Genomic DNA, 14,842 nt, shown 5'->3' with positions numbered 1-14,842 from the left:
ACTTTTAGAATTTGCATGAAAGTCTTCCTCCCCTCCCCCCCGCCCCCACCCTCCCCACATGATGCTATTCAGATTTCCCATCTGTCATGGCTCCTAATTAACCCCTCTCACAACCGCCATTTAACCACTGCCGCATGTTCAATACAAGTACCCGGCAGCTGTGATGTCAACTGCGTTTCCACCGTGTAACATTGCATGGGCAATGAATCATGGGGAGTATTTTTTTTTTTTTATTTTTTTTTTTTTGGTGGAGAATTGCAAAGAGTGATATGTTCTGTTTTTACTTTTCCTAAACGGTAAGCGTATGGAGTACATTAACTTTTAAGTGAAAGAGAACAAAAATACACTTTGCCGGTCATTGCATCCTTGTCATTATGCCTCTGCTGCAGAGAAATGCTCATTGTAATGAGTTCTTTTTTGATATGTGAATTTTGTGATATACAATATGCCTCTTGAGTAGTTATAGTGCACAATGCATAGATTTTTGGATTTAGTAGGTGGGTGTAATTGCTCTCTTTAGCTGTTCGGCTGAATAAAATGCCTCTGGATTGCTGGTATCTGTCTCGACTGAGGATCTTTTTTTTTAATCCCACGACTGACGAGTGTGATACGGAGGTTTCTACACAGGAGAGCCACTCGTTCCTGAGGCAGTGCCGCACAGCTACAATGAAACAGATGTCAAAAGCTAAATCTTGATCCAGTTTTCAACCAGTATGTGGGAAAAGTCAGTTTAGGTATTGAAGTATCTCAACAGTTTAAGCATGTTTTTTTCCCCATTAACAAGTGCTGCACTATGAAATAAAGACAAATTGAGAAGATGTTGACTGGAGGACATACTGTCTGACTTTAAATGTGCTTCCGTCTGTACTGTAGGTCTATAGGGGATGACAGCAGCATGTTTCCATTTCCCATCCAATTTGCTCCCTGCTGTCAATCTAAAAATCCTCACCCTGCAGCAAATTCCCCCCCCCCAAAAAATGACTGAGCTGCAGCCAGTGGGCAGGTTTCACATCCAACTGCTCCTACAAGTAGACTCCAGCATATACTGAAAGTGTCAATGGAACCCAGCGGCAAAAAACAATGATATATGCGGTTTCGTGGCACAGAGGTGTTGTGGAAATGAGCTCAAGCGGCCTTTGTTTTAAGGGAGCTAGGATCCTAAGGAAACATGTTTTCTATTAGCGTTCATACCCAACTGTCAATTGCTTTTTCTCACCCCGTCCAGTATAGCATGGATGAATAACTAATGTGTGGCATTTCTTTGAATGGAAAATACAATGCATGTTGTTGTCTAGCAGTCTAAATTAATGAAGATGTTCGCTGTGTCTGCACACAGGAATAACCTTCCTTGACCCTTTTGAAGAGCACCTGGAACGATAATGAGTTGCCTCTCCCTCCATCTCTCACTTTTGCACACCAATCGCACAACTTCTCTAACAACTGGCCTCTGCACAGCCTGCGGCTACATGTCATTTGTGGTACAATAACAGCATGGCTCACACAGATTCCCTTCCCAGTTTGTATCTGTAGCAGCAACGTGGCGTATTGTCAAGGCATATCTTTTGTGTGTTTCAGTATGAAAGAAGTTCATTCGTTTCTGTCATCAGCAGCTGCAATTAACTGGGATTGTCTCTGGTTGTCTGATCATGCTCGTGGGACACGAGGAAGGGAAACACTGTGTAACACTCTGTCTGGTGCGGTGCTCTGGCTGCGGTTACTGCTCTATATACTCTCCTGGCAAACCCAGCAGCTGCTCAACTGTCTCTGGGCTGGAGAAGCGTCGTCACACCTTCACACACTTCCCGCCTGGAAATTGTCTATGTTCAAAAACAACATAGACAATCTTGGAAATAAGGAGTGTGTAGTTGAGTCTTCAATATGCTGCAAGTCTTCCTCAATAGGGTTATTATTCTCATTGGCTTTAAGGTGTGTTCCTCAGACTTTTGATGACCGCAACATTTCAGGCTTGCTCTTGTCCTTCTACGATTGTGATTTTGTAGATTAATTGCAGCTGGTTAGACAATCCCAAGCCACAAAGCTGTTACCTAAAAGCTCTTGTTTCCTCACTATGGATTTGTAGTTGTTACAGGTTCATTTTGGAAATGGAAGGTCTCCCTTCACACACACACAATTCCCCGGAGTAAGGCTTCCTTACCTCTTTGTCCCAGGAGGGACATACAGGTGTAGGCTGCTTCCAACCTAATGTTTCCACAGAGACTGTCAGTGAGTAGTCCTCCTCACACACTCCGCAGATTCAAATTATCGAGTGATTTTGCCCGTCCGTGCCTCGAGCTACGCTTGGCAGAGCAGGTGTAATTACAGTGAAAAAAATCAAGAAGCAGGCGAGGGAGTGACTGGTTGAAAGGGAAGAAGAATAAAACAGATGAGTGTGCTTTTAGTTCTATGAGCACCACGACCCCTTCCCTGGCTCGCTCAGTGGGCCCTTATGTGCTTGTTACCACTTGTCTCTAAACAGCTTGGACATCTAAATAGCCGATCATTGACCCATGGTATCAACTGATAGGGCTTGCGTCTTAAGGCGGGAGCAGGACCACCGTTCATTTTTGCCACTGCTTTGTTGCAGACACTTCAGCCAACCATCTTTTGTCTGCTCTTTATTGTTTAGCTGACCTACTGAGGCCTGACTATTATATGATTAAAGACGGGAACGTTATCCCACGTCATGGGACAGTTCTTCAGCTGTGCTTCCACCCAATATAGTCCCAAAATTAATATCTGCCCAGGAAACCCATTATAGTCCCAAATCAATATCTGCCTAGGAAACCCAATATAGTCCCAAATCAATATCTGCCCAGGAAACCATTATAGTCCCAAATCAATATCTGCCTAGGAAACCCAATATAGTCCCAAATCAATATCTGCCTAGGAAACCCATTATCAAATCAATATCTGCCTAGGACATCGTCTGGTCTTAATCTGCATTGCTATTTGTGCTCGTTGTGAATACGCAGGCCACAAGAAGTAATTAGGTTGTTTTTTGTTGGCTCACTTTTACTTACAACATGCTAACCGGCAACATTTGGATTCCAGTCACTACGCTAAGCTAACTAGCAGCGGCGCTGCCATTGTGGCACAAGACTAAAACAATGCATGCACTGAGACAAAAAATGGACATCTACAGCTAGGGGAGAGCATGATAAGCCCTATTTCAACAAACAGTGGCGTGCTCCTTTAAAGAAGATGGTTATGATACAGTATGCTGATACTCATTCTTTTGACTGATCAAAAACACACAGATGTCCGCTGGAGGCCCTAATAATCGAATACATGGCGTGCACGGTTCAGAATATGTCAAAATTCAATATTGATTTTTAGTCTCATGATTGATTAGAAATAGATTTTCATTTCAAAAAACGATTCTCAATTTAAAAAAAAACAATTCACAGTATGAAGTACATGTATTTATTTCCCCCATGTGATAGTATACTTGCAGTTACAAAACTAATTTTTTAAATTATTTTTTACATAAAAAATATGAATCCATTTTTTGAATTCTATGAATCGATTTTGAATGGGTAGAACTTGAATTGATTCAGGAATGTGAATCGATTTTTTTTTTTTGCACACCCCTATCAAATATATACATGTATGTAAGTTTGCTTTGTTATTTTTGCTCTGGGTTTAAAGTATACTGTGGGTATATGTTCAGAGTATCCCATAATACTCTCATGCCCATATTTACCGGGAAGGAAGCCCCGTCTTTGTGTGACTCCAACGTAAGAGATCTATAGATTTCAGGAGTCCTGGATTTTGAGACAGATCTGGAGTGTACATGGCAAAGTTACCGTCTTTTTGTATGAAATGGGCTGCTCAGCACAGAGACACTGTCCATGGCAACACTGTAATGCTCATTTTTGTTCCAGCCAGATACAAATCAATCAATTTTATGTTATTTGTCTCACTGTCAATCTTGGAGAGCAAGTCTGCAGCCACTTATTTATTTTTTTACAACCTTTTTGTGTGACTTTAAATGCACGTGGGGGACTTAAGTTCCCTGTCTTTAGACTTTAAGGCGGCGCTTCCTTCCAGACAATGGGCGTACCACCCTGGGGAGAAGTGCTGTCTTCAGAAGAAACTCAAAAAGTCTCATCCTTTGCTGCTTTGTGGAGGAGTACGAAATAGATGAGTATTGTTAAAACACTAGCACAACTACAGTACATACATTAAATGAAGCAAACACACCAAAGCACATTATTTAACCCTCCTGTTGTCCTTGGGTCAAATTTGACCCACGGTCAAAACGTTTCTATAGTAGAAATTAGATTTTCTTTCAACCAAAATGTCCAAAAAATAAAATGAATGGTGTGTACAATGTTCTTCATGTGTAAAATAACTAATCTACGGTGGCCCTGAGGTGCAAAACACAACAAATCAGAAAACAACGGCAAATCAAAAAACACAACCGCAAAAGAGAAAACACAACAAAAAGAGGGGGGGAAAAACCCAAGGCAAATCAGAAAACACAACACACAAAAGAGAAACACAACACAAAAGAGAAACACACACAACCAAAAGAGAAAACACAACACAAAAGAGAAAACACAACAACAAAGAGAAAACACAACGGCAAACGAAACACAACACAAAAAGAGAAAACACAACACAAAAGAGAAAACACAACGCAAAAAGAGAAAACACAACGACATAACCAAAACGGAAAAGGTAGGTACTGTTGCACGATATCCAGTATCACGTCATATTCATGTCCGGCATCAAAGTATTGCTTAATAGCCGCGTGTACCTCGTATTTGTGGCGCTCATGATTTGGAAAAATGGAACAACCCCGTCTTTCCGGTTCAAAGGACGGACCAGTTCTTTGTCCAATCAGGACGGTTCCTGTCGCCCGAGGGTACCTACTACCTTTTCTGTTTTGGTTAATGTCGTTGTGTTTCTTTTTGTCGTTGTGTTTTCTCTTTTTGTGTTGTGTTTCTGATTTGCGTTGTGTTTTCTCTTTTGTCGTGTTGTGTTTTCTTTTTGTGTTTGTTTCTTTTTGTGTTGTGTTTTCTGATTTGCGTTGTGTTTTCTATTTTTGTGTTGTGTTTTCTCTTTTTGTGTTGGGTTTTCTCTTTTGGTTGGTTTTTCTTTTGTGTTGGGTTTTCTCTTTTGCGGTTGTGTTTTTTGATTTGCCGTTGTTTTCTGACTTGCCGTTGTGTTTTGCACCTCAGGGCCACCGTACTAATCAGTTCACTACTTGTATTGAATGTGGGTGTTTTATCAAATTTGATAACATTTGGAGAGAATAAAAGAAGATAAAAGAACGTTGAAAAAAAATGACGGAAAAAAAAAATCATCAGAAAAAGTGATCAAAAAAATGGGGGGGGGGGAAGGGGCCGACACATTTGCGGAAAGTGACAAAAAAAAACATGAAAAAAAACAACAACAAAAAACGCCAAGAAATGGAACTCTTTCCGAAGACATTCATCACATTTAAAAGCACTGAACAATCGTACACCCGCAGTTGAAAAACACACTGGCCTTCAAACCCTGATTATCAGTCGAACCCCGTCCCAGACAGTAGCAGCACCCCCCCCCCCCCCCCCCTCCCCCCCCCCCCCCCCCCCCCCCCACACTGTTCCCTGCTCACAACCACGTTTGTTGAGCCACGTTTAATATGCCGGTGCACTTTCCTAGCGTTGAGAGACAGACTGGCAGGTTATCAGATTGCCAGAGTGCCGTAATTACATTCACCGCACCGGTCTGCTGCTCCACAAACACCTGGCAAGCTGCCCCCGCCGCTGACCTTTCCCTCGGGAAAAAAAAATTAACCCCCCAAAAAAAAAATCAGGCTATGTAAACGGCAGTCATATGGGGCGCACGTTGTAGAATGAAATTGTGATAATGATTTTTTTTTTTAATGATACATGCTCAGGCTCGCTTCCCCCACCTCGTACCTCTGCAACATCCCTCCACATGAGATGCCTCTGCTTCTTTACTGGGGATTCATGAGGGTGTACATGAGCGTGTTGTGGAAGCCTTCCTCATGTTGAGCCATGTTGGACTCAATGAACAAGCGGCCTCCTAAACCAAGACGGATGTGACCTGACAGCGCTGCGGCCTCTCCGTGCAGCTTCTGCCCACATGTGCTAGAGGGACAGATGAAGGGGGAAAACACAGGGTCGGGAGAGATCTGGAGGCAAATGCAGCATTAGAAAATATCTTGGCGTCTTTTGCTTACTAAACATGTATAAAGAAAGGCAATTTTATTAATTGATATATCTATATATATTTTTCCTAGCTGGTCTAGAAACCTATCCCCCCCATATGCCTGAGTGCTATGGTCTATGTTATGAGTAGCAGTGTATGCATGTTAGGGTTGTCTTTGTCTTGTCTGTCCCAATGTTGTTTAAAATGTTATGTGATGTGATTCCTGCTGCAACATCATTTCCCCATGGGGACAATAAACATAAAGAATGACCTTTATGTGTAGAATTTCCAGCATTGATGGTCAGGTAACTGGTTTGTTTTTGCAGAATGTTGAGTAACTGCATGTCGAGGATGTGAAATGTTAATAATATGCTGACCTTTCCTGGGTAACCTTTACTATTGAGAGACTTTAGATTTAATAAAAAGAATTTTCTCTTTTTATGTCACAAGATCTGCACGAGATTTCCCCTCTGAAGAAAAATATGTGTCCTGATGACCAACGTGTCTTAATTATAGACAGCAGAATGTAGTTGTGATACTGGTTGATGATGTTTTGTGTTGTGGGTCGGTGACAAGCATCTTCAAAGTGAGAGAATGAACATATTGCAGCTCAAAAGCTAATTTACAAAATGAAAATCTAGTATGAAATGAGACATGATCTCAGCCTTAACTCGCACCACACACAGTCAACGATATTACAGTTTAATAAAAAAAAACAAAAAAACTGTGTGACAAATCTCTTACAACCTTTCATATCTTAAGAGTCAATGACTCTCAACATGGTAAATGTTGAAGTGTTACCCCTGAACACTGCAGGCAGCTATGGATCTTTCAGCCACACATGGCTGATTTTCTCAGCAATCAATAGCACAGCTGATCAATGGGCCAGTCTCCAAAAAAAGGAGCCAAATGTTTTCCTTCAATGCATTTTCTGCAAACCCAAACTTGAACCCCAGCCCGCTTCTTGCAAAATCTTGCTTTTAAACCCCACTTAAGACTGATTGATGTGTGCACGTGTACATCTCATGCTGTGCCCAACCGTGAAGTGCTCTCTTGTGTTTGCTCTATCAACAGAAAATGAGTGTCTTTGTTAAGTCTTTTGTTTCACAAACGAGCTGATATCCTGGCCGAGGGGATAAGAAGAGTGCTTGGCTTTTACAGCCAGTTACAAACAGCGACACCCATAAACGCTCTCAGATTTATCTTTTGCCTTGTTTCCTGGCGCAGTTGTTTATGTCAAAAATATTCAGTAACAATTAAATAGAAGATCAGAAGGTGTTTATCATCCTTACCCTATAGACCAGGGGTCTTATTTATAAAACTGCGTAGATTCCATTCTGAAAGATTTTGTGCGCCAAATCTTTCAAAAAGTCAGAATTTTTGTCTGCAAAAAAACATTCTGATTTATAACACCTGTACAGACTCTCCTCGTTGTACGGACGAGCCTCACGCTCCTCCCAAGGCCGTCCCATTTTTGTCCTTATAAGGTGAATCAATCAATGAAAATTCAAGCCTAGTAAAGGAGCCCTTGATAACCAATCATGAAACGGAAAAATGGGGGGGAAAAACAAGAAGGCGTGATTGTGAGAACGAGGTGCTCTTGCTAAATCTTTGAGCAATGCCATATCTGCCATGCTGTTGATTGGTTGCAATACACAGGCCATCAGGAACTGTAGGGCTATGCATTTATTGTCCCAAGGTTAATTCCAATAAACTGGTAGTGGATTGGAGTCATATTGGCTTGGTCAGGGTCATTGTGGCACAAGTGTTTTGGATGCAGGCTGTCCACTCTGCACCCAGAATACTTTATGTGATATGATATGTGATGTGATATTTTGGTGTCAGAGGTCACCAAAATGGCGTCTACACAGCCCTGGGAACATTACGCACCATCACACGCACGGTCAAGAGGTTGCGAAAAACGTTTTTCACATTTTTACACATGGAAATTCTTTTTAAATAAAAAAATAAATAAAAAAGGTTGCCAGGATTATTTTAGGGCGGCTGTGGCCCAGTGGTAGAGCGGTCACCTGCCAATTGGAAGGTTGATAGTTAAATCGCAGGCCCTGCAGTCCCATGTTGAAGTTTACTTGGGCAAGACACTGAACCCCGATGCTGTGCCATCGCAGTGTAAGTGTGTGTGTGTGAGTGTGTATCTAATGAGTGGTGGCACCTTGTAAGGCAGCCTCGGCCACAGTGCATCAATGTGTGTAGATGGTGAATGGGTCCTGAAGAGTGCTTTGAGTGGTCGTTAACCTCAATAACTTATGTAATCAAATAAAAACAAAATATAGCTCTCTTTTCAATAAATAAATGTGAAATAATGTTCTAAATATGACCTATTCTGTGTCAGCTTCAAAATCCAGCTTCAACTAAATATCTCTTAAAACCTTTTCAATGTAACAAAAAGGTTTTTGGTTTATTGGCATTTCTTTAAACCAATCACTTACCCTGCAGAGATCTGAGGACCAGGTAACCATAGTCCTCAGATTGGACAGATAGTCTAGCTAGCTGTCTGGATTTACCCTGCAGAGACCTGAGGACCAGGTAACCATAGTCCTCAGATTGGACAGATAGTCTAGCTAGCTGACTGGATTTACCCAGCAGAGATCTGAGGACCAGGTAACCATAGTCCTCAGATTGGACAGATAGTCTAGCTAGCTGACTGGATTTACCCTGCAGAGATCTGAGGAGCAGCATAGTCCTCCCGAGTTTTACATGCAGACTCAAAGAAAGCGGAAGGTAACGGACATCTGGCCAAAAACAGTAACAGAGCAATCCCTGAAGTGGAATGTAGTGGACATAGACTAGTGCCTGTACATTTTTTCTCAGAATTCTAAACATTTAAGAGGTAGCCATCACCAAACGCTAATAAGTATAAATGTATATTACATGTATATCACGGTTATAAACCATAAATGCTTGAGACAGATTTGGACAAGAAAGGTTCTTATATAATCTGAGGTGTGTAGAACTGTACCTCAGAGAGAGAGAGATGACACCGATTCAGAGAGCACAACTGTAGGAAAATACAGTAGCCTCAGGCCTGTACAGAAAATCATCTTGGTTGCTTTGTGTTCTTCTGTGTGCACTTTCTTTCCAATTTTGTAGTGTGAAGTGTAAAGAATCATTGAAGACTGTCGCACTGAGTTCCGAGCACTTCACACCTCAGGAGGGGAAAATATAAATAGAGCTTGTTTGCATACCGTGTGCTTTTTCTTTTTCAAAGTACTTCAGAGGACACGATCAATAACTAATCAACCAGCATGTCAAACAAAGTTGCAAAGAAAAAAAAAAAAAAATTCCCAAAGATGTATAGCAGTGTGAGGGATTTGCTGTAGGAAGCACTTTAACACTCATGACGATGCATTCAATGCTGCCTGTTAGTCCTGTTGGTGGTTGTTTTGCGAGGCCATACAGTCAGCAGGGAGCAACATGAAACGCTCGGTAACAGGATGTAGATCAGCGGAGGGTGTCACAGTGAGTAATGGCCCCAGCAACACAGCAGCAAGGCACCGGGAGCCGAGACAGCCAGGAGCTCCATCATGCCATCCTGCAATGCATTTACAAGGTCATGTGGTGCCAAAATCCTTTTTTAAAACATCTCGTCCATCCCCCCACAAATTAGAATGCTCAGCAGGCCTTAAAGAAGTAATGTAACATGGTCAACACATATTACAGAAGCTGTGTTCCTGCCATTAATCCGTTGGTGCAAGAGATGTTAAAATGGACACCGATTCAAATCATCTGGCACTTAACAGAGGAAATGTGAATTTGTTATGTTGTCTGAAATGATTTTTCACAGCTCTTTACACAAAGCATTCGGATAGGACAACCTGCACCTCTCTGGTCTTGTACATTTATGTTGAAATTCCTCTTCTCTTCATTATTATGTTTGATTTAAGGATAATTCCATCCAAGGAGAAGCTTCAGAAGGAACACTATTGAAACAACATACCCCTACCCAGTTATGGGGCCCCCAACTGACAAAATGTTAGCCAGTCTTACCGGATATAGAGTATAAAGTTCAAGTTCAAGTTTATTGTCAAATACACCTTAGTACAGAGTACCACAGCAATGGAATACAATATGCCTTTTGCACTCTCTCAGCACCAGTCAATAGTTACAGTTATAAATAACATGAATAGCATTTAAAACTTTAAAAAACATCCAAAATAAGCAAGCACAGTAGACCAAGGCCACAGCCCTCCTTCCTGCTGTGCCATCATTCAGTGACTTATTACCTGGGGGTAAAAACTATCCCTAAAACGTGATGTGCGCGTTGGGATGCTTTGCAAACGTTTCCCTGATGGAAGGTGGGAGAAGCGATTGTGTGCAGGGTGAATAGAATCCCACACAATACCTAGTGCCTTCTTAGTACTGCGTTTCCAGTAAATATGTTGCAGCGGTTGAAGTGGAACGCCGATGATTTTAGATGCAGTTTTGACCACCTTTGTCAGCAGATTAAGGTCATGTAAAGTAGCCCTCCCAAACCATACTACAGTGTTGCCTGTCAATACTCTATTGTACAACGGTAAACAATCTGTAGAATTTTAAGGGACGTATCATATTTCTTAAGACACCTCAAAAAATATAACCTCTAATATGCCTTCTTAATGGCACACCTGATATGAAGCGACCATGTGAGGGAGTCTGAAATATGGATGCCCAAGCCCGACTACCAGCGCCGGATATCAGGTATTCTCCTCCCCTTCTGCTATCTTTGCTATCTATTTTGCTATTTGTTTTGCAGGGGCACTTTTGCTGCATCCGGAGCTAAGTGTCGCCCAAAACAATTGTGATTGGGTTAAAAAGAACTTGCAAACAACCCCCTATAGAGCTCAACAGTCCCGCCCACAGCGGGTTCCAGTGACAATAAAATGCAATTTCTCCATTGACAATTGGAGGATAAGCCATTAAATGGTAACCATCGATGGTAGATTTAAAACCAGCTACGACATGACTAAGCAATTGTATATCCTCATATAAACGCCAAAAGTTCATGGGGCCCCAACCTTCTTTTGAGATAATGTTTTTCATTTGCAATGTCTTGAATAAGTACGTTCTTACCCACAGTCCTGAATAATCCCACAATCCCACAGTGATGCCTCTGTTTGGGGGAAGTTATTTTTGGGGGGGGGGGGCTGTCGGTACCCAATCTGTGCGCATGCGCAAGATGATAATCCTGTTTTACGAGGATTTACGACACTGCACGAATCACCATCTGTTCCCATGCTTCTGTCGCTAGCCTCCGCTGGGAAGCTAACAGCTAATTCGGCTAACCGCTATCTGACCGCTTGGTTCAGTCTAAAGTAATGTTAACTCAAACATAAACACTTGGAAAAGCAGGCCATAGCTGACGTAACAGCTGATATATATTTTAACGGTTATTTTCAGGTAGGTGCTGCACATTGGTGGTGCTAGATAGTAGTCTTCCCCCTGAAGCGCTTTGAGTGACTAGGATAAAGCGCTATATAAATAATGAATTTGCTTGGTTCTTGGTTCTTGGTTGCTTGTTTTGGCCGGCCTCTTCACCCCAACAATGCACCACCACATTTTTAGCATAAATCCAAACAAATGGCGGACTTGGTTGAAATGTGATTGACTAAAAAACAACTCTGGATCACTCAATTCTCATTGGCTGCCAAAGTAGTAGGTAAATTGACAGTTGTATCCGCCAATGGCCGCCCTACTTGTACCTTTGACTTTTATTTGGATATTTTTCCACTCAAAATCCGAGGTTTCTGCCAAAAAGGAAGTTTTTCCTCACCACTGTGGCCCTGTTGCTTGCTCTGGAGGAAACTACTAGAACTGTTGGGTCCTTGTAAATTCTGTAGTGTGGTCTAGACCTACTCTATCTGTAAAGTGTCTCGAGATAACTCTTGTTATGAATTGATACTGTAAATAAAATTGAATTGAAAATTGAATTGAAAATGATATGTTGTATATTTATGAGTCACGTCGCAGCTGGTGAGCCTAAGGCATGGTCTAAAACAGATTTTTTTCCAGACGTCAATGGGAGAAATTAATAGGATCTTCACTTCCGGGACCCAAGGACTCTCGGAGGAGGGATGGGACTGTTCTTTTCCCCCCCATACTAGAGTGTTAACTCACGCAGCCGGACCCATACTCCAGCGCTGACACAGTGCTGTGGAGGATCTGTCTGTCAGGTTGGCAATGAGATCCTAAAGAAATGTAGTATAGTGCATAGTCTTGCATTGCCGGACCTTCCTCCACAGCGCTGAGAAGATGGTCTGGCTAGTCTACACAGGATTCTGGGATTGGAGAAAAGCAGGCTCTGGTTCATTGGCATTCAGACACGTAGTGAGCAGGGTACGCAGTTGCTTACGGGCCGGACCAACCAGGCGTGACTGGAAGATATTGATTGACAGCCAGAGCCCGACAATCCCAGCAGTCCCACGTGCACTCTGTGAGCCACCGATCAAGCAGGAGTAAGAACGGGTCAAATTCATTTCCTTGTTTCTGATATGAAGACGAGACACTTGTAACTCAGACATCTCACATTTACCAAAAAAAAGTACAGCGAACGACGACAAAAACATTTCATAACCTGCCAACATGGACACATGGTAATGATTTTTCACTATGAAGTCGCTGAGAGCTGCTGCTGTTTCAATCCTGTCATGTATTTAAAGGAAATAAATAAGAAATGTGCACCAAGACCATGTGTGCTTTTCATGTCTTTGTCTGGATGTCAGAGAAAAAGTATAAATATTTACATACATTTTTACACAGCTTTTTAATTGTGTATCTAATAATTTTACATATTGATGTATGCAGTTACAATTCGAATTGTCATCGTGTCACTTTCAGGGCTCTATACCTTGTGTGTGTGTGTCTGTGTGAATTACCCAAGACGTCCAATAGATCCCTCCCTCCCGGGAGCTAGAGTGAATTTGAAAATACATACATTCACATTTCTCCAGTTACAATCTCGGCCCCCAGTTGTCATGTCGTTCCGCCCCCTTGCTCTCCATCTTGTCATCTTCTATTCTCTGTATGAAATGAAACGAGCCTGGATGCCAGTTAAGCTGCCTGGCAGCAGCTCTGGAGAATAATGAAATAGGCTTCAGATACTGTACTGGCTCAGACAGCCTCCCGACAGATGAAATGCAATATTCTGAAAGTGCTGCGTAACATGAGCTTCACATATAGATATCAGATTGTACTTGACGATTCCTCTATTACCGTCCACAAGCCGACGCTTTGGGCAATTAGGATTTCTCCAGTTACCCCTCTGTACAAGAGCCAATCCGAGATGAGAGGGATTAAAACTCAATTAGCTTTAGTAAAGTGATGTCCGCTCTACACACCGGCTCACGTATTCCACATTTTTCTTTGTAGGATCAAACCACCAGGTTAAGACCTTACTTTTTTGGTTCGGCACTACTTGGCGTTTTGAGTTAAAAACCCACTTTGTCCTAATGAAACCAAATTCTTGCAATTCACTGGAGTATGCACAAAAAGTGCAGCTCAAGAGGGATTAACCTCTCATGGTCTTTCATAAATCCCTTAAGCAAAGGGAGGATAAACATCAGCGGAAGACTTGATCTGACAACCGGCCCTGTGGTTTCGGGGGTCCATGCGTGGGAAGCCAAAACACTAAAGGTTTGTGGTGAAGTCACTGCATTTTGGAGACAAAACGTGTCACATCTCTTGATACTTTCTCCCTCCTTAAAACTCTTTCTCAACTTCTTTTTCTCTTCTATCGTCCCTCAGAGACACCATTTGCCAAAAATGCATTCATTTCATGACCCGCTAGATGTCTGCCCGCAGTCATCTGATAAAGATCTCGAGGCTGTCCTAAAAATCCATTTCCATTTATTTTGGCCTTTGTATTTGCATGCTATAAAGTTATGCACTTTACACCCCAGTCCATCTGTATCTGTGCTGACATTATGTCTTATTTGTATTTTGTATATTAAGTTGATATTATGTGCCTATATGTACATTGTCTCTATTGTACAGTATGTGTCTTTATTCTGTTTGTCTACTGAATGTTTACCATGACTATTTGTTGAATGTATAGAGAGTTTACAAGTCAAATTCCTGTGTATGTAAGTATACTTGACCTATAAAATTGATTCTGATTTTGATTCTGTCATCTAATCATCAATCAATTTCAATGTTTCAATGTCACATAATGAGGGGATTCAGACTTCTAGAGTTCATGGTGTATTCAGACAGTCTCAGCTGTCTGATTCCTGAAAGTTCTGCCTATTTCGTATTTGAGTGAAGTACAATTTAAATGTAGAGATCACGGATTTATCCCACAGACTTTGAATTTGCCTTTCTACACATCATAGGCACACTATTAGTAGCACTAGTGGAAAGTAAATGAGTGCATTTGCTTATGAATACACAGTTTTGAGGTACTTCAAAACTACATTCAAAACATTACAATGGCTTTTTTAAATATGATCCACTGCTACGGCAGATAATACCCAATTCTTAAAGCAGGTATAATCACATCCTGTTAATGGATCAGTAAAAATCACCCTATAATATATGTAATACACTAAACCAGGGGTCTTCAACGTTTTCCAGGCCAAGGACCCCCAAACTGATGGCGAGATGGAGCGGGGACCCCCTAATTATATATATTGTATAACATTGTGTTGTATCAAACTGGTCCTATAGTGCCATGTGTGCGTTG

Source organism: Etheostoma spectabile, chromosome 6, assembly GCF_008692095.1.
Source record: "Etheostoma spectabile isolate EspeVRDwgs_2016 chromosome 6, UIUC_Espe_1.0, whole genome shotgun sequence".
In the NCBI taxonomy this organism is placed as follows: Eukaryota; Metazoa; Chordata; class Actinopteri; order Perciformes; family Percidae; genus Etheostoma; species Etheostoma spectabile.
This window is presented reverse-complemented; position numbering follows the sequence as displayed.